The sequence below is a fragment of the Macaca nemestrina genome, chromosome 7 (genome assembly GCF_043159975.1).
Source record: "Macaca nemestrina isolate mMacNem1 chromosome 7, mMacNem.hap1, whole genome shotgun sequence".
In the NCBI taxonomy this organism is placed as follows: Eukaryota; Metazoa; Chordata; class Mammalia; order Primates; family Cercopithecidae; genus Macaca; species Macaca nemestrina.
Window position 1 is genome coordinate 71,733,271 of NC_092131.1, and position 20,985 is coordinate 71,754,255.

General features: G+C 41.6%; 1 protein-coding gene, 1 long non-coding RNA gene and 1 other non-coding gene across 21 annotated transcripts in view; 1 reads left to right on the forward strand and 2 right to left on the reverse strand.

Moving 5' to 3' along the window:
* Positions 1 to 20,985, reverse strand: part of LOC105477994 (uncharacterized) — a 164,336-nt gene that overhangs the window by 70,084 nt on the left and 73,267 nt on the right. For 3 of the 17 annotated variants that reach the window (XR_011625939.1, XR_985072.2, XM_071100318.1), the window contains one exon: positions 19,278 to 20,886. The exons of 12 other annotated variants lie outside the window; for them this stretch is intronic. The gene's annotated coding sequence lies outside the window, so the exon portion shown is untranslated. Of the gene's footprint in view, positions 1 to 10,117; positions 10,167 to 19,277; positions 20,887 to 20,985 lie in introns of those variants that run through there. 2 more of the 17 variants (XR_011625940.1, XR_985071.3) reach the window with 2 other exon arrangements.
* Positions 1 to 20,985, forward strand: part of LOC105477993 (uncharacterized) — a 63,804-nt gene that overhangs the window by 23,276 nt on the left and 19,543 nt on the right. For 2 of the 3 annotated variants that reach the window (XR_011625953.1, XR_011625951.1), the window contains exon 1: positions 19,223 to 19,300. The exons of the other annotated variant lie outside the window; for it this stretch is intronic. This is a non-coding gene — a long non-coding RNA (uncharacterized lncRNA). Of the gene's footprint in view, positions 1 to 19,222; positions 19,301 to 20,985 lie in introns of those variants that run through there. 3 annotated transcript variants of the gene reach the window in all.
* LOC112425982 (U7 small nuclear RNA) lies at positions 12,787 to 12,847 on the reverse strand. The gene has a single exon (XR_003017213.1). It is a non-coding gene; the product is annotated as a U7 small nuclear RNA (small nuclear RNA).

The following is a 20,985-nucleotide window of genomic DNA, read 5'->3' on the forward strand; positions in this document are numbered from 1 at the left end:
TACTCTCAGGAAAACTTATCTGTAAGAAGGTCATGGTGTTTGGGAATCCTATGTCACAATAGTACTCAGGTTTAAGAAAATCCTGGAGACTGATCTTACAATGGTTGAAGAATGTAAAGATTCTGAGACACCAATATCCCCAGAATATCTGTGAACAAACACTTCTGTTTGTATGAAAAAATGAGCAAGATTGATTGGCCTTCCCAGATGTCTGTGTGTGTGTGTGCGTGCACGTGCTCAAGCATATGCAATTTTGTGGGAGACAATTTCAGCTTTACCGTCTAAGTCAGTGGCTCACAACTCCAGCAGTATGCCAGAGTCCTCTGGGGGACCTAAAAAGATGACATACACATAGATACATTTAGGCTCCATCATTGGAGATCAGATTTTGGCAAGGGCCCTGCATCCTCTATCATTGAAAAGCTCCCCAGGAGATTAGGATGCCTCTACCAGGGCTAAGAATCACTAGTCTAAGCAAAAATAGGCACTGGAGACCCTCATCATTACATCTTTGGCTCCACTTGTGCTTTTGTGCCCTGCTGAGTGTCAATCAGCTGCATGCTACAGTGTGGTGACAAGACTACACGTGGGTTGATTGCATATATGGAATATAGTCATTGCTTTCTTGGATCTGTAAATTTACTGCTCGGGGCTTATTTTTGAAATAGTGTTATTTTTTACCAAAATACTGCCCACTCTAGCAAAAGTAGAACCCTCTTAATTAATACAATTGACCTTTTTGTGAGGTCATTTATCCCCTCTGGATAAACATTCTATTTCAGCAGGGATACAGAGCACTAGCAGTCATGTTTAGCAAACTTCAGGCCCTATAAAAACATTTTATTTGGCATAATGGATGACCCTGAGCAGCCGCAATCTCAATGGTGTTTTTTTTCTACTATGTTTTTTTTTTTTCTACCCTATTTCTTGAGGCAAGAGATCAATAGATTGCATCAATTTTTTTTAACTTGAAGAACTGATGCCTACTATACCATACCAGAAAGCTTAATCCTGTGGTTTGGTCCCAAATCAGCAAACACTTGCTTTAGTGTCAGATGGACAACTGTGCTCCTGGGCTACAAAGACAACCTCTGAGCTAGTGCCCTTTCTACCCTTACACACACATAGTCTTTCCTCTTCAACCCATTGGACACAGTTATTAGAATTGGCTTCTTTAGACCCCTTTGCATGATGTCACTTCTCTCTCAAGAACTTCCATGGGCTTCCTAGTGTCAATCATTTGAAATCTAAACTCATTTAGCCAGGCCAACCTTCTAACCTCCACAGTGACTGCTACTTTTATTGTTTCTCAATGTAGACCTCTCCCCTACCCTAACCAGGCCAGCATTATTCAGGGTTCATACCGGGTGACAGCCACCTTGCCTAGAACTTGATGTCCTTCCCACTTCCATCTTGAACTTGGCCAGCCGAGCTAGAAGTGTATTTCCAGAGCCCATTTTGCCTCCATCCCAGAAACAGCTGTTCTGTGCCATGGCAGGATGAGCCTCCTCACTCCCCTGATTTGACCTTGGCAAGTTCCATTTTGACCCCCAAGGAATCTCCTGCTCCCATCTGAATCATCCTCCAAAGCAGCACCCAATATTCATGTCTTCAAGAAACCTTCCTTGACTGACTTCATTGTACTTTGCAAGTATGGACTAGACTGTCTGTACTGTTCTCATTAACTTTACATGACCATAGATTGTCATCTGTTCTCTATTCCACATCACTAGCTAGATCGTAAATTCTACAGTGTAAGCATTTTGTATTATGCTGTTTCTATATCCCTCTACAGTTAGGTGAAAATAAGCTGAAACAGCTGATGCTCTTGTGAGGGAAGTGTCCTGCAGCCAGAACTTGGATGAGGTCCCATCAGCTTTTGGATGCTCCTGGCTGTGAGAATATAGGAGTCCTGTACCTGCTCTGAGGTGAGGCAGAGAGAGTCAGACAGGGCATACCAGCCAATGGAGCTGACAGTAGGAAAGCCTTCAGTAGCACAGCTTTAGCTGTTCCCCTACATGGACCTCACCTCCAAGAGGAGACTCCCATCCACTCTCTCCCTTATCCTACTTCCTTACAACCTCCTGTTACTTAGTGAAATTTACTTCCCATACCTGGAGGGAGAAAGAAAAGGGGATTGCTTTTTGTTATACCCAGGGGCATACAATAAAGTGGGCCTCAGACTTTATGTCCAAGCTCATTTGACTTGTCATACTTCTGAATTTGAAGCTGAAGGATTCAAGCTTCTCTGACTCAACAAGGGTTTTATAATAGCTTTTGACATATCAGACATCCTGGTAAGTCCAAGCCCAAAACTTGTCTTGGTTGGCTTGGGTACCCTGTTCACACCAGTGAATTTTTAATCCTCAGTCATGTCTCATTCAGTCAATCAGGTAAGCTGAGATGCTGTGGATTTTTAAGAAAAGCATCAATAGCTTTTGACACGTAGCAAAATATCTTTGATCTGAACATTTCTCAACCTTGGCATCCTTCTTCCATTCATCCCCTTTTTCTTTTTTCAAATTACACTTTAAGTTCTAGGGTACATGTGCACAACGTGCAGGTTTGTTACATAGGTATAATACATGTGCCATGTTGCTTTGCTGCACCTATCAACTCGTCATTTACATTAGGTATTTCTCCTAACGCTGTCCCTCCTCCAGTCCCCGATCCCTCAACAGGCCCTGGTATGTGATGTTCCCCACCCTGTGTCCAAGTGTTCTCATTGTACAATTCCCACCTATGAGTGTGAACATGCGGTGTTTGGTTTTCTGGCCTTGTGATAGTTTGCTGAGAATGATGGTTTCCAGCTTCATCCATGTCCCTGCAAAGGACATGAACTTATCCTTTTTGATGGCTGCATAGTATTCCATAGTGCATATGTGCCACATTTTCTTAATCCATTCTATCATTGATGGACATCTGAGTTGGTTCCAAGTCTTTGCTATTGTGAATAGTGCCACAATAAACATATGTGTGCATGTGTCTTTATAGTAGCATGATTTATAATTCTTTGGGTATATACCCAGTAATGGGATTGCTGGGTCAAATGGTATTTCTGGTTCTAGATCCTTGAGGAATCGCCACACTGTCTTCCACAATGGTTGAACTAATTTACACTTCCAACAACAGTGCAAAAGCATTCCTGTTTCTCCACATCCTCTCCAGCATCTGTTGTTTCCTGACTTTTTAATGATCACTATTCTAACTGGCATGAGATGGTATCTCATTGTGGTTTTGATTTGCATTTCTCTGATGATCAGTGATGATGAGCATTTTTTCACATGTCTGTTGGCTGCATAGATGTCTTCTTTTGAGAAATGTCTGTTCATATCCTTTGCCCACTTTTTGATGGGGTTGTTTTTTTCTTGAAAATTTGTTTAAGTTCTTTGTAGATTCTGGATATTAGCTCTTTGTCAGATGGGTAGATTGCAAAAGTTTTCTCCCATTCTGTAGGTTGCCTGTTCACTCTGATGGTAGTTTCTTTTGCTGTGCAGAAGCTCTTTAGTTTAATTAGATTCCGTTTGTCAATTTTGGCTTTTGTTGCCATTGCTTTTGGTGTTTTAGTCATGAAGTCCTTACCCATGCTTATGTCCTGAATGGTGTTGCCTAGGTTTTCTTCTAGGGTTTTTATGGTTTTAGGTCTAAATTTAAGTCTTTAATCCATTTTGAATTAATTTTTGTATAAGATATAATGAAGGGATCCAGTTTCAGCTTTCTACATATGGCTAGCCAGTTTCCCCAGCACCATTTATTAAATAGGAAATCCTTTCCCCATTTCTTGTTTTTGTCACGTTTGTCAAAGATCAGATGGTTGTAGATGTGTGGTGTTATTTCTGAGGCCTCTGTTCTGTTCCATTGGTCTATATATCTGTTTTGGTACCAGTACCATGCTGTTTTGGTTACTGTAGCCTTGTAGTATAGTTTGAAGTCAGGTAGCATGATGCCTCCCACTTTGTTGTTTTTGCTTAGGATTGTCTCGGCAATGTGGGTTCTTTTTTGGATCCATATGAACTTTAAAGTAGTTTTTTCCAGTTCTGTGAAGAAAGTCATTGGTAGCTTGATGGGGATGGCATTGAATCTATAAATTACCTTGGGCAGTATGGCCATTTTTACGATATTGATTCTTCCTATCCATGAGCATGGAATGTTCTTCCATTTGTTTGTGTCCTCTTTTATTTCGTTGAGCAGTGTGCTTTGTAGTTCTCCTTGAAGAGGTCTTTCGTATCCCTTGTAAGTTGGATTCCTAGGTATTTTATTCCCTTTGAAGCAATTGTGAATGGGAGTTCACTCATGATTTGGCTCTCTGTTTGTCTGTTTCTGGTATATAGGAATGCTTGTGATTTTTGCACATTGATTTTGTATCCTGAGACTTTGCTGAAGTTGCTTATCAGCTTAAGGAGATTTTGGGCTGAGATGATGGGGTTTTCTAAATATACAATCATGTCATCTGCAAACTGGGACGATTCGACTTCCTCTTTTCCTAATTGAGTACTCTTTATTTCTTTCTCTTGCCTGATTTCTCTGGCCAGAACTTCCAACACTATGTTGAATAGGAGTAATGAGAGAGGGATTCCTTGTCTTGTGCTGGTTTTCAAAAGGAATGCTTCCAGTTATTGCCCATTCAGTGTGATATTGGCTGTGGGTTTGTCATAAATAGCTCTTATTATTTTGAGATATGTCCCACCAATACCTAGTTTATTCAGAGTGTTTAGCATGAAGGGCTGTTGAATTTTGTCGAAGGTGTTTTCTGCATCTATTGAGATAGTCATGTGTTTTTTGTCATTGGTTCTGTTTATGTAATGGATTATGTTTACTGATTTGTGTACATTGAACCAGCCTTGCATCCCAGGGATGAAGCCAACTTGATCATGGTGAATAAGCTTTTTGATGTGCTGCTGGATTTGGTTTGCCAGTATTTTACTGAAGATTTTCGCATTGATGTTCATCAGGGATATTGGTCTAAAATTCTCTTTTTTGTTGTATCTCTGCCAGGCTTTGATATCAGGATGATGTTGGCCTCATAAAACAAGTTAGGGAGGATTCCCTCTTTTTCTATTGATTGGAATAGTTTCAGAAGGAATGGTACCAGCTCCTTTTTGTACCTCTGGTAGAATTCGGCTGTGAATCCATCTGGTCCTGGACTTTTTTCGTTGGTAGGCTATTAATTATTGCCTCAATTTCAGAGCCTGTTACTGGTCTATTCAGAGATTCAACTTCTCCCTGGTTTAGTCTTGGGAGGGTGTATGTGTCCAGGAATTTGTCCATTTCTTCTAGATTTTCTATTTTATTTGTGTAGAGCTGTTTATAGTATTCTCTGATGGTAGTTTGTATTTCTATGGGATTGGTGGTGATATCCCTTTTATCATTTTTTATTGCATCTATTTGATTCTTCTCTCTTTTCTTCTTTATTAGTCTTGCTAGCAGTCTATAAATTTTGTTGATCTCTTCAAAAAACCAGCTCCTGGATTCATTGATTTTTTTGAAGGGTTTTTGTGTCTCTGTCTCCTTCAGTTCTGTTCTGATCTTAGTTTTTCTTGCCTTCTGCTAGCTTTTGAATGTGTTTGCTCTTGCTTCTCTAGTTCGTTTAATTGTGATGGTAGGGTGTCGATTTTAGATCTTTCCTGCTTTGTCTTGTGGGCATTTAGTTCTACAAATTTCCCTCTACACACTACTTTAAATGTGTCCCAGAGTTTCTGGTACATTGTGCCTTTGTTCTCATTGGTTTCAAAGAACATCTTTATTTCTGTCTTCATTTCATTATTTACCCAGTAGTCATTCAGGAGCAGGTTGTTCAGTTTCCATGTAGTTGTGTGGTTTTGAGTTTCTTAATCCTGAGTTCTAATTTGATTGCACTGTGGACTGAGAGACAGTTTGTTGTGATTTCTGTTCTTTTCCATTTGTTGAGGAGTGCTTTACTTCCAATTATGTGGTCAATTTTAGAATAAGTGCAATGTGGTGCTGAGAAGAATGTATATTCTATTGATTTGGGGTGGTGAGTTCTGTAGATGTTTATTAGGTCTGCTTGGTGCAGAACTGAGTTCAAGTCCTGGATATCCTTGTTAACCTTCTGTCTCATTGATCTAATATTGACAGTGGTGTGTTAAAGTCTCCCATTATTATTGTATGGGAGTCTAAGTCTCTTTGTTGGTCTCTAAGGACTGGCTTTATGAATCTGGGTGCTCCTGTGTTGGGTGCATATATATTTAGGATAGTTAGCTCTTCTTGTTGAATTGATCCCTTTGCCATTATGTAATGGCCTTCTTTGTCTCTTTTGATCTTTGTTGGTTTAAAGTCTGTTTCATCAGAGACTAGGATTGCAATGTCTGCTTTTTTTTTTGTTTTCCATTTGCTTGGTAGATCTTCCTCCATCCCTTTATTTTGAGCTTATGTGTGATTCTGCCTGTGAGATGGGTCTCCTGAATACAGCACACTGATGGGTCTTGGCTCTTTATCCAATTTGCCAATCTGTGCCTTTTAATTGGAGCATTTAGCCCATTTACATTTAAGGTTAATATTGTTACGTGTGAATTTGATCCTGTCATTATGATGTTAGCTGGTTATTTTGCCTGTTAATTGATGCAGTTTCTTCATAGCATTGATGGTCTTTACAATTTTGCATGTTTTTGCAGTGGCTGGTACCAGTTATTCCTTTTCATGTTTAGTGCTTCCTTCGGGAGCTCTTGTAAGGCAGGCCTGGTGGTGACAAAATCTCTCAGCATTTGCTTATCTGTAACAGATTTTCTTTCTCCTTCACTTATGAAGCTTAGTTTGGCCGGATATGAAATTCTGGGTTGAAAACTCTTTTCTTTAAGAATGTTGGATATTGGCCCCCACTCTCTTCTGGTTTGTAGGGTTTCTGCCAAGAGATCTGCTGTTAGTTTGATGGGCTTCCCTTTGTGGGTAACCCTACCTTTCTCTCTGGCTGCCTTTAATATTTTTTCCTTCATTTCAACCTTGGTGAATCTGACAATTATGTACCTTGGGGTTGCTCTCCTTGAGGAGTATCTTTGTGGTGTTCTCTGTATTTTCTGAATTTGAATGTTGGCCTGCCTTGCTAGGTTGGGGAAGTTCTCCTGGATAATATCCTGAAGAGTGAGTCCCAACTTGGTTTCTTTCTCCCCATCACTTTCAGTACACCAATCAAATGTAGATTTGGTCTTTTCACATAGTTCCATATTTCTTGGAGGCTTTGTTTGTTTCTTTCTACTCTTTTTTCTCTGAACTCCTCTACTCGCTTTATTTCATTAATTTGATCTTCAATCAGTGATACCCTTTCTTCCACTTGATCGAATTGGCTACTGAAGCTTGTGCATACATCACATAGTTCTTGTGCTATGGTTTTCAGCTCCATCAGGTCATTTAAGGTCTTCTCTACACTGTTTATTCTAGTTAGCCATCCATCTAATCTTCTAATCTTTTTTCAAGGTTTTAGCTTCCTTGCGATGGGTTCATACATCCTCCTTTAGCTCAGACAAGTTTGTTATTACTGACCTTCTGAAGCCTACTCCTGTCAACTCGTCAAAGTCATTCTCCATCCAGCTTTGCTCCATTGCTGGTAAGGAGCTGCAATCCTTTGGAGGAGAAGAGGCATTCTGGTTTTAAGAATTTTCAGCTTTTCTGCTCTGGTTTCTCCCCATCTTTGTGGTTTTATCTACCTTTGGTCTTTGATGTTGGTGACCTACAGATGGGGTTTTGGTGTGGATGTCCTTTTTGTTGATGTTGATGCTATTCCCTTGTTAGTTTTCCTTTTAACAGTTAGGTCCCTCAGCTGCAGGTCTGTTGGAGTTTGCAGGAGGTCCACTCCAGACCCTGTTTGCCTGGGTATCACCAGTGGAGGCTGCAGAACAGCAAATACTGCTGCCTGATCCTTCTTCTGGAAGCTTTGTCCCAGAGGGGCACTTGCCTGTATGAGGTGTCTGTCGGCCTCTACTGGGAGGTGTCTCCCAGTTAGGCTACACAGGGGTCAGGGACCCACTTGAGGAGGCAGTCTGTCTGTTCTCAGAGCTCAAATGCTGTGCTAGGAGAACCACTGCTCTCTTCAGAGTTGTCAGACAGGGATGTTTAAGTCTGCAGAAGTTTCTGTTGCCTTTTGTTCAGCTATGCCCTGCCCACAGAGGTGGAGTCTATAGAGGCAGTAGGCCTTGCTGAGCTGCGGTATGCTCTGACCAGTTCAAGCTTCCTGGCCACTTTGTTTACTTACTCAAGCCTCAGCAATGGCAGACACCCCTCCCCTCGCCAGACTGCAGCCTCACAGGTTGATCTCAGACTGCTGCGCTAGCAGTGAATAAGGCTCCATGGGTGTGAGACTTGCCAAGTCAGGCACAGGAGAGAATCTCCTGGTATTCCAGCTGCTAAGACTGTGGGAAAAGCATGGTGTTTGTGCAGAATTGTCCCGTTTTTCCAGGTACAGTCTGTCACGGCTTCCCTTGGCTAGGGAAGGGAAATCCCCTGACCCTTTGTGCTTCCCAGGTGAGGTGACAGCCTGCCCTGCTTCAGCTCACCCTCCATGGGCTGTACCTGTCCAACCAGTCCCAGTGAGATGGACCAGGTACCTCAGTTGGAAATGCAGAAATCACCTGTCTTCTGTGTTGATCATGCTGGGAGCTGCAGACTGGAGCTGTTCCTATTTGGGCATCTTGGAACAGACTTGCTCATCACCTTTTTCAAATGTGTAGGCTGACAACAATTAATGTGAAACTAAGGATGTAGAACAAAACTTGGGGAAAATGCCTGTATTTTGAGCCAGTTAGACAAGATTTCCCTAGGCTGGGATTAAACACCCCCAAACGAACCATGGAATCTCTGAAGGCCTCCTTAGCTCATTGAACCAAATCCTGCAGTCCAAGACTGCTACCCTAAGGCCTACATGCTTGCCTCATGGGTCTTGATATTGACAGGATATGGGATACAAAGGAGGAACAACATCTTTCTTTTCTTATTTCCTATAGTTAAAGTGTAAATGCTTTCATCATTTCCTTTTGTTTTGTCCTCATATTGCTATTTAATACTATTCGCATCAGGCAGTGTTGTCCAACACACTCTTAATATCCTCAAGCAATTTTCCATTGCTTCTAGAAGCACCTTTTCCATGGCCATGAGGACTCCACCTTCCTGGGTCACATGCAACCTGACTGCTGATCTTTAACCAACAGAGTATCCTGAACACAGCCCTAGCATGTGAGAAGCAGACAGATTTCAATAATTACTGCTTCTCATTTCAAGTACATTTCCTCTTTCGGGGTAACTGGTGAGAAAGTGCTGACATACTCCTTACAAAGAGCGAGTCTCTCTGTAATAGAAAAAAAAAATGTATCTGGAAAATGCAGTGATGAAAAAATCAGAACAAATACTTAATCTAAAACTCTTGTACACTGGAGGGGATGGCTTTGGTTGAGAGAACAATGGTCTTTGTGAAAGAAGACATAATAAAAATCCCTTCCACCTAGTGACTTTCTAGGAAATTGCCATTATAGTGCCTTTAAACCTGGCCACAATTTTGAGCTTCTGCTTATGGGAAATAGAGCACATGATGCCACACTGTAGGCAGCACTGAAGTTGTCTGTTCTGCCTAGGGTTGATGCCCACCTGTCATAAATTAGGAGCTTTGGGGTTTTGTTTGGAGAAACAAACTATCTGACTAACAGTGTCTCATTTATTTTCCCCTTAACAGGGAATGTCATTCAGATGATTGAGAGTACTATTAAAATATCACCAATATTACATTCACTGACTGTATTATTATAGATAGAGGAATTTGGAAAAAATTTGCTCTAGATGAACCAAATGCTGACAGTAGAATCAGTGAGAGTCTACTTTTAGGTGCTTACAAACAAAATTAGAGAAAAAGATATGGATAAATTCTATTGGTTTGTTTGTTTGTTTTGAGATAGAGTCTTGTTCTGTGCCCCAGGCTGGAGTGCAGTGGTGCGATCTCGGCTCATTGAAACCTCTGCCTCCCAGGTTCAAGTGATTCTCCTGCCTCAGCCTCATGTGTAGCTGGGATTACAGGTGGGCGCCAACACACTTGGCTAATTTTTGTATATTTAGTAAAGACAGGGTTTCACCATGGTGGCCAAGCTGGTCTCAAACTCTGGACTTCAAATGATCCACTCACCTTGGCTTCCCAAAGTGTTGGGATTACAGGTGTGAGCCACTGTGTCCACCTGATAAATTCGAAAAGAGGGATTTTTGGTTTTGTTTCTGTTTTTTTTAAGGGTATATATAATGTGGAAATAATAACAAATCTCATTACACACACACATATATATACATATATATAAATTAATCTGCCAAATAGTTGTGAAACTTAAGACATGGAAATAACATGATGCCTCATTCCCAGCTTCATCCTACTTTTCTACCCTCTGTTATCTCTGCCTCTTCTTCCTTATTTAATTTACTTTTGATCTTGTTGCACACATACACATATATCATCTCAAATTCTTTCTTACTACAAGCCAGATATACATAAAATAAATAGGGTTCATGCGATTGGTGGCTTTAGAACCAGCGTAGGAAGCTTGACATTTCAGTAGGAAAATCTTTTATAAGCCACCTCTGGAATTTAACATGGAAGTGGTTTCCTACCAGAGCGATGGGAGGCAGGCTTCTCAGATCATGTGAGTCCCCTAAGGCAGCTAGCTACACATCATCATACTCTCATTTGTCTTTTCTGCATATGCTATATAGCAAACTGTCAGGCATGAGGTACTGGTTGACTAATAAATGATTAATTTGCATTACTTTATGGCATTTCTGCTCAGAACTACAAACATTCTATATTATTTCAAGGTTTAGTCTCAAGCAATCTAAAGCCAAGTGGGTTAAAAAAAAGATGTGGGCATATAAACATGCTGTCATATTTCTGATAACCAGTTGCTTTAGAAGAGGGCTAGTTGCATATAAATTTTAGTGAAAGAAAATTAATATAAATCATTGTTTCACTGTAGCAGGATTTTAAGCAGCTGAAATCCACCTTCCTAGCCTTTGGATTCTGTCTGTAAAAGGTTGCCATCAGAAGTGAATGTTAGAATATTTTTTTCTGTATTTAGCTTGGGAATGTGACCTTAGAAACCTGGATTAATTTCTCTTCCTTCCACTGCTTGCAACCTCCAAACAGACTTTGCTAATTTTAAGCTATTCTAGCCATACTCTGTCCCTGGGTTGACTTAAGGAGGGTGTTCTTCTGGTACATCTGTAACCACCTTGGATTAGAGCCTAGATAGACACGCCATTCTCAATATTGTAATGGCAAGGTACAGTGTACTTCATCTGTGCATTCTAAAAGGGTTTTAAAAACAATGAGTTGGTCATAGAGCAGTTTGGGATCCTCGGCCAAAGAATAGTTGATGAATATAATGCTAATCACACCAGGGGCAGTCGTAATAAGACACGATGAAGTTCCTTCCCAGAGATCTGAAGTTAATTCATGACTGGAATTAGACACACAGTGCTATGAGAGGCATTGTTGAAAGAAGTGATGTTTAAGCTGAGGCTTCAAAGGTGAAGTGAGAAAGGATCCATCAATGAAGGCAAGGGGAATCATGTTCAGTCAGTGGGACAGAGGAGGCAAGTACTGAACACAGAAAAGTATGGTGCATTCAAGGAACCAAAAGGTGATTATTGCAGGGTGACAAGGAAAATGGGTATGGATAAGGGTGGGAAAGTGGTAGGGACCTGAGTGTGAAGGTTCTTACAAATTAAATTGCTTGAACATTTAAGGGTTATGGGAAATCATGAAGCTCTTTAATTACCTAATCACATTTATATTGTAGAAAAGGCATTCATCCATCTAGGTAGGATGCTTCTTCTCATTTCCACACTTTAGTTGTCTGTGCTGGAGGGTGGAGAGGTGCTGACCCTGCTCATTGCCATAGAGAATAAGTTGGCTTCTCTTAGAGTCAAAAAGACATGCCTTTCTTCCTGGGTCCTTTGCATCTGCCTGCAGTGCTCATACTCTTCACTTGGTTGACTCATTCTTACTCTTGTAGTCTTACCTTGAAAGTCACCTCCTTAGAGAGGTCCTCCCTGACCACCTCATAATTACAATGCCCTCTCCCCATATTCTCTATTTCAGCACTTTGCTAATTTCCTATATAGCACTCATGACAATTTGCAAGTTGGGGTTTTCTTGAGGAACCCCTTTTTGTCTTTCTCTCACTAGTATAAAAAAGCTCCATGGCATTGGAAATTCATACCTTGCCTGTGTTACTCACTGGCATATCCAGAGCACCGTCACGAGAGACTGAGTGTAGGGAGACCAGTTAGGGAACCGCTGTAATCATTCAAGTGAGAGGTACTGGTGTTCTGGGCCTAGGTTAATAGCAGTGCATTCATTTAGGGGTATTTTTAAAACAGGCAAAACAGGTCTTGATAATTGATTGGATGGTGGGAAAGAGAAAGGTCAAGAGTCCCCAGACTTCAGGGACTCTCAGAGTTCTAGATGTCCAAAAGGATTAGAAAAAAAATCAGCTGTTACTAATGGAAATCATATAATAAGCAGTTTCAGAAAAATTGTTCCACAGCTATTATAAGGGTTTTAAAGCTATTATTAATAGTAAAACTGAAATAGTAGGTAGTAAGCAGAAAAAAGAGCACTGATTTACAGCCTGCAGAAGGATTACAAAGTGTTGCAATAAAAAGCAAGTGATAAATGGTTTTTAGAAGTATAGCAATCCCTTGTTTGAGACTGCTCAACTGTAATGATAATTCTTCAGTTACAGAATAGTATAAAAGTAGGTGTAAGGTGGGCTTTTTTGTTTGTTTGTTTGTTTTTTGCTGTGTGGGGTTTTCCTGTAAAATCCAGGAGAACTGCTGGACAAATTCTAGAAGAGCTGTAACTGGTATAAGATTTAAGTAACATCAAATCAGCAGACTTCAGTAAGATTTTAGAATAATGCTAATCAATATGCTCTATATACATATTTATAACTATAGATACCAACAAAAATGTCTTCTATGATTTTTGCAATGTTTGGAAAAAGAAGTCATAGTACAAGACACTTTCTATATATATTATGTTGATTACTGCACCTCTTTGCAAAGTGAAATTTGTTGATTTTATTTTAAAATTGCAGGAACTGGCCTCATAGAGGCCAAATGACTTGTCCGAGGACAATACAGTTAATTAATCACTGAACAGGTCTTAAAGTAGAGAACAAACTAGAACCTCCATTTTACAGATCAGAAAAGTGCTCCAGAAACACTTGCCTGTGGCCACGGGGTTTGAAATTGGTGGAAGCAGAACTAGGAAACAGCTTACCCCTTCAGTCTACTTTTTCCTCTGTAGGTCAGTACAGTACAATATAGCCCTGTCACATTTGGGTTTGGGAGGCTCTTTGGAGGCAGATCAGGGACAAGTGTCGTCTCTACGCATAGGGCTCACTCTCTGCTGCTCAGTTCTCCTGGTGCCCTGTTTTCTTTCTGTGCTTCTTTCTCCTTGGGGTCCCCCGATACTACTGGCAGTGTTTCCATGGACTGGTGAAGCAATAGAGGAGAGGAGTCCAGTCCACATGCTACCTGTGTGACACTGCTGGTCTCCCCATCACTCTCATGGCCCACATAGACTCTTGAGTTAGGGCCCTTTCCTCAGTGATAGCAGCTCCTGACAATTGACTCATACAAACAGTATGAATCAATTGAAGAAACAGTGCTTCTTCCTAGAAATTTCCAAGAAAGAGAGAAAGAGAAAGAGAATCTGATGGACCCAGTTCATCTTTTCAAGCTAGGGCACATCATAGGGCACTGGCCTATGGGTTGGCCACCCTTGCTTCAGGTACCACTCCTGGTCCATCACCTGTGAGGATATCACAGTATTTACAAAGGGCTGATCTACATAGGGCAGGGCTACAGAGAGGGCAGTTCTCCCAAAGTGGGATGTGGGCCTGGCAGGTATTTTGTTGTTTGGTTTTATTTTTTGAGACGGAGTCTCTCTCTGTCACCCAGGCTGCAGTGTGGAGTGCAGTGGTACAATCTCAGCTCACTGCAGCCTCTGCCTCTTGGGTTCAAGTGATGCTCCTGCCACAACCTCCTGAGTAGCTGGGATTACAGGCACGTGCCACCACACCTGGCTAATTTTTGTAATTTTAGTAGAGATGGGGTTTTGCCATGCTGGCCAGGCTGGTCTCGAACTCCTGACCTCAAGTGATCCCCCACGTCTTGGCCTCCCAAAGTGCTGGGATTACAGGTATGTGCCACCACACCCAGCCTATGGCAGGTATTTTGAAGCTTGGTCTGTCTAGGTCAGTCCAAAGGGGAGCTACAGTTTACAGGGACAAGAGGTTACTGTGGTAGAGGGTGGGCAGGGGACTCCCCAGGACAAAAGGGTTTGAATTGAATCTTGAGGTATTGATTTTTGGTTGGCCCAATGTACTAGTCAGGATTCTCCAGAGAAACAAAACCAGTTTATTACAGGAATTGGCTCACATGATTATGAAGGCCAAGAGGTTCCACAATCTGCCATCTGCCAACTAGAGAACCAGGAAAGCCGGTGGTGTAATTCAGTCCAAATTTTAACCGGGGAGCTGATGGTGTAACTCCCAGTCCAAGACCAAAGTTCTGAGAATTGAGAGGAGAGGGTGCTGCTGATGTAAGTCTCAGAGTCCAAAGGCCTGAGAATGAGGAGCTCTGACATCCACGAGCAGAAAAAGATATATGTCTCACTCAAGAAGAGAGACAGAATGTGCCCCTCCTTCACCTTTTTGTTCTGTTTGGGTTCTCAACAGATTGGATTATGCTCACCCCCATTGGTGAGGGTGGATTTTCTTTACTCAGCCTACTCTCTGCTCAGAGAGAGTAACGCCTTCCAGAGACAGTCTCACAGATACACACAAAAAGAATGATTTACCACTATCTGGGCATTCCTTAGCTCAGTCCAGTTGACACATAAAATTAGCCATCACCCTCAGTAAGGAGAGGGGTGACACGAGGGACAGAGAAAACGGCAATGTGCAAAGGCACAGAGGCTTGGCTTGAGAGAGCACAGCACACACAGGAAGTGCAAATCATTCAGTGTGGCTGGAATGTCAAGTCTATGGAGGAATGCAGGGAGAGATGGGGCTGGAAAGGTAGGCAAAGCTAGACTTGTGATTCTCAGCTAGAGGCTGTATTACCTTACAAGTAGCATTAGGAAATGTAGATGATCTTTTTAAATTTGTTTATTTGTTTTCCTGTTATGATGGGGAATGGGGATTGTTGTTGGCATTTAGTGGGTGGGACTAGAAATGAGAAGGGCAATCCTGCAAACAGAAGAACTGTTGTGCCCTAACTGCCAACACTGCTTTCATTGGGAAACATGGGGCTAAACTGTGAAGGCCCTTCAATGTCATGCCAAGGGATAAGGATTTTAGTCCCAAGAAGGGTGGTGAGTAGGAATAAGGAGTCTAGAGAAGCTTCTAGATTTTGACTTGGGCAGTTGGGTGGAAGGTGGATCTAATCATTGAAGCTGGGATTATAGGGAGAGGGGAACAGAGGTAAGAAATTGCCAGAAAGATGAATTCACATTGCATATGTCAACATATAGGCGAAGTTGCCCGAGAGTCTGTTCAAATGCACTGCATAGCTCAGGAATGAGACTGGAGGAGCGATGTTGATGTGGAAGTCCTCAGAGCATCAGGAATAGGTGAAATTGTGGGCATAGATGAGATCACTCAGAATGAGTGTGAATTTTGGATTATCCAAGGCCAATTTTTAATCTTAGACAGGCTTTCCTGCTTTCTACTCAGTGTGTTCACAGGAAATACCAATTAGAATTAATTTCAACATAAGTAAAACATAATTAGGAAGATAAATTTCCTGCCAAAAATATAATGAACTCTAGAGTGAAATGTAAAATGTTTTTAGCTCACTTATGTGACACTTTTATATGATGCTTTACCTTTCTTGATTCTATGAAGCCTAGTAAGTTAGAGCAGAAAATATTTTAGAAGTTTTAAGGAGATTAGTAACAAAAAAATGAAGGTTAGTTCTTTCTCCTCTTTCTTAAGAGCTCAGATGATCTGGACTGTGTATTTCTCTGGTTCCTCATTTAGCTGACGGTTTTCTGACCTATTACAGAGGGAAGTTGTCAGCTAGTTAGAAGGAAGGAATATACCAGGACATAAACTTTGTTTCTCCTCCCTCTTGTCATAGAAATTATATTTTCCCACTGTTGTTCATCTGAAGCATGCCTGCCCAGATAGAAGGGGCAATGCATTGTATGATTTTTTTATGATCTAGTGATTTAAATCTTAAGTTTCAATGGAGAAAACTGAGCAGCCTAAATTATTGGCACATAAACCCATAGAGAATAGTCATTGATTAAGATCATCAATAGATGTTATTTTCAATAACAACAGGAGTGTGTTCTTCACCACTTCTAGAAGCACGTGGAAGTTCTTGGGAAGAATACTATTACTGCGGTTCAGACTAGCTTAGATTTTCAGATTGTTCTCTACTGAGATGGTTTCACTGGGTTTCAGCAGAATGGAGTCATGACTGTTTTCTAACATAATACTCAGCTTCCCTTGGGATCTCCCTGGGAAGGGTATGGAAACAAAGATTGAGTAGAAGCTGTTAATTTCCTCAGATGACCTGCCATTCAGTTAACTGTCAAAGGCCCATTTGTAAATAACAGCACAGATTATCTGCACTCCAAGTTCTTGCCAAGTGACTGTCACTTGGAACACTCTGTGGACAGATTCTTATCAAGAACTTAATTGTGAGAAACAACATTCACACAGGGTTGTCTGTAGACGTGCAGTCCATAATTTCCCTAGAAGACTGTTTTCCAAAGTGTCATCCTTAAATTTCCCTGAAATGTAAACAGGTAGTATATGATAAAATGATCAAATTGTTTTGGTAACACTCTAGATTAGACAAAGTTTCTTTACTGAAGAACTTTTTGAAACATTAGTATATGTCAATGTACATGTAAATATCCAAGAAATAAGAATCTGAGTAGGCAGTATTTCTCAAATGTACTTGATCACAGAGCTCTTAGATAATATTATGAGAAATATGCATGTGTGGCTGGGCGTGGTGGCTCATGCCTGTAATCCCAACACTTTGGGAAGCCGAGGCGGGTAGCTTACTTGGGGTCAGGAGTTCAAAACCAGCCTGGCCAACATGGTGAAACCCTGTATCTACTAAAAATACAAAAATTAGCTGGGCATGGTGGCACACACCTATAATCCCAGCTACTCAGGAGGCTGAGGCAAGAGAATCGCTTGAACCTGGAGGTAGAGATTGCAGTGAGCCGGGATCACATCACTGCACTCCAGCCTGGGTGACAGAGCAAGACTCTGTCTCAAAAAAAAAAAAAAGAAAAGAAAAGAAAAAAGAAAGAAAGAAAGAAAGAAAATACTCATGTGCCTCAGGACACACCTTATACTACTGGATATTCTAAATTTTATGCCAGGTCATCAGCATTCTGGGCACTTGATTACTTTACTCTGGTCTCCCTTCTCATAGAATTACTTTAAATTTATAGTATGTGATTAGCCTATATTGAAGGACATTGTAAAAAATAGCCCTATAGCATTCACTATTATAAAGATGGCCTGTTAGACATTGTCTGTGGCCAAGCCAGTAACACTCTGTTGGGGTCCATGGAGACATTTCTCTTAAGTCAACACAGTGATACTTATACTTCATCTGAGCAGCTTATCTTTTAAAATCCTACAGTCACTATAAATTTTATCACTGATATTTTTTCTTTGCTTTCACTGGTAGGCAGTTCAGAGTGAAATTTGCAGTCTACCTCTAGCAATAATACATGACTGTATGGTATGCACTTTGTACAAATTTTATCTTGGTTTACGTATGTTTTCTTTCCCATACTTCCCACTAACTTAATTCCCAAATTTAAAAATCCTGTTCATTCACTCTTCCAATAAAAATTCATTTAGCACCCTCTCTGGGACAAGCACTAGTCTAGGTGTTGGAACTATAATGATGATAAAGATATATATGGTCTTTGCCCTCCAAATCTTATAGTCTAGAGCTGGATATAGACTAGCAAATATACAATACCCTGCATCCAGTGTGATAAAGGACATGATGGAGAAGTACAAGAGGGATACCTAACCCCTGTGAAGAGATTGGGGAACACTTAAGCCTACTATATACAACCATTAGAAATAAGCTTCTTCAAGCACACTGACTGACCTACAGCTTTGGACCTCTCCTTTATCCTATGGTCAAACCCCTTTGTGCCCATCCCCTGTCCTAAGCTGCATCCAGCATGGTGTCCCAGGGCTGCACTGTTATGCTGGATTCTTCTGCTTTGGTGTTTGGGCCAGTGCCTACTCTCATTTCCTGGTAGGAGATTCTGCAAAGTCTCATGGCTAAACGTATCTGGCTTTGGATAGTCTGTGTTTCCAATAGCCCACTGTTGGGGGAGGGCTTCCATATCCAATAAACTAAACATAGTTAGGAAGATGGTAGAAGGAGAGGGAAGAAGGTCATGAGGACATATCCATTGGATGTACCTGCATTTAGGAGGAAGAAGGAAGAAGAGCTAAAGAAGCATCCAGGGAAGGAACTGCCAGGAAGACAGGAAGCCTAGGGTGGCTCGGGGTCACTGAAGCCTCAGGACGAGAGGATTTTAAAGGTACAGAGTAGTTAAGAGGCCTAAAGATTATTGTGTAGCCACTGGATTTGGTGATGAGACAGGTAAAAACTACCTCCAAAAAGCAATTATACCTGGGTGATGAGGATGCAAAGAGTTAAGAATTATACAGTCCAGTGTGATTGTGGGTGGGGAGGCAGTGGAAACAGCAAGTATGGACTAGTTGACAATTTGGGGAGTAGGCGGAAAGTGAGAGCTAGGGTGGTACCTTAAGGTAACAGCAGGGTTAGGGGAAGTTTGGTGCTTTTTTGAAAGACCAAATGCTTCACCCATATATATGTCTCATCACAAAAGACTGCCTAAATGTAGCTATGCCACGGTTGCTGGGCACTGGGATAATGCACACAGTCAACATTCTGAAATGTCTCTTAAAAGAGCACTTGAATCATAACCTAAATTTTTAGGAGGGGCAGTGATTTCTTATCCACCATATCTTGATCAAACTTCAGATAGCCTTAACCTAATATTTGTAAAGTGAATAGTTTAAAGTCATTTGTTGAGTTGTTCCTTTGCAGTAGGGTAATAACCAAACAGTGACAACTAAACAGAGGATTTTGCAAGCAGGGCACCTCTGCTGGCAGCAGCAGCCCAGGGTGGCAGCTGTCCTGAGGGAAAGACATGGGTTTGACACTGAGGAGAGTGAAGGGAAAGCTCAAAGGGTGAGGATGGTCCCCAAAGTCTTCTTAAACTGTAAGTACAGAATATAGGACAGCACTTCAGGTAACAGGGTAATGGGACAAAGAACTTCCTGGTGACTTCTGCACATACACACATGCACATGCACATACACACACATACCTGTGCTACTGATCTACCTCTATGTGTGTCTGCTGAGGCCCAAGCTTGCCCACACTTTGAGGTCATTCTGTTTGTGGTAAGGAAGCAGACAAGAAGTCCTGGAGATTTTCCTCAGATTCTTTGCTTAGCTACCTCTGGGAGTCCACTGCGCAGAAGGGCCCTGAGCCCTGCTGCCCTCTCTACTCCTTCATTGCTAAGGCCTGGCCTCCTCTAATCCTCACTGTAGATGCTTGCCCTAAAGGGGATCATCTTCTTCATTGCTCATCCCACTTCCCCTGTCATCCTTGCCTGGCCCGTCCTTCCAAGGACCAGTGTTAATTCACTGGGTCAGGGAAAAGCTAATAATAATATCAGCTAACTTTAGAGAGTGCTTATTATGTGCCAGGCACTGTTCAAACTGCTTTACATGAATTATTTCATTTTATCATCCTAACAAATCTTTGAGGTGATGGGTTTACAGATGAGGAAGCAGGACAAACAGCTTAAGGAACTTGTCCAAGGTCACACATCTAGGAAGTTTCAGAGCTGAGATGCTGGATTCAGAGTCCATGTTCTTAGCTCTTAGGTTATATTATATCATGTATAAGTTTAGATGAAAAAGGCCAGGAGAACAGACAATTCTTCCACACCACTACCTGTCAGCAGCATAGGCAGAGGCTGGGTATTAGCAGAGCCAGAATCCAGGCCTAGAATCTGGGCAACAGGCCCAAGCCTCAGTAGACAGAGGGAAGCTCCCCTCCAGCCTAAGCCAATAGGAGGCTTCATTTGGGAAAGCCCATCCATGGGATGGCTGGGTGGGGGTAGAGAAAGAAACACCTGGCAGGGCACGAAAGTGGGAGATTAAGGCTGGATCTGCACAATCCAATGGCTTATATCATTTTCCTTGGACCTACATTAGAAGCCCTGTTATGGGCTGAATTATGTCCCCCCAAAAGATTTTAATGTCCTAGCTCCCAACCTGTGAATGTGACCTTATTTCGAAATAAGGGCTTTGCATATAATCAAGTTCAAATGAGATGATTAGCATTGGGCCTAATCCAATTGACTGTATCATTATAAAAGGGGGGAATTTGGACCCAGAAACAGACACACATACAGGGAGAATGCCATGTGAAGATGAAGGCAGAGACTGGGATGATGTATCTACAGGCCAAGAATGCCAAAGATTACCAGGAAACCACCAGAAACTAGGAGAGGGACATGAAAGTTTCTCCCTCACAGCTCTCGGAAGGAATCAATCCTGCCAACACTTTGATTTTGGACTTCTAGCTTCCAGAATGGTGAGACAAGTGATTTCTTTGTTTAAGCCACCGCATTTGTGGTACTTTATTACAGCAGTACTAGGAACCTACTACAAATCCTAATGCCAAGATCCCAGCTTCATGTGACGCTCAGGATGGCTGAAATGTTCTGGCTGTAGTTCACACTCACAAGTCAGAAGGCTCTCTCAGGGATCCCTCTTTTTCATGATAGAGACCCTGGAACAAGCAAGAAGGAAAGGGAAAGGAAGGGATATTTGTGAAAACTGCAGACTGTCAGAAGATACAGGCACATTAAGTCAGTATTTGCAGACTTAA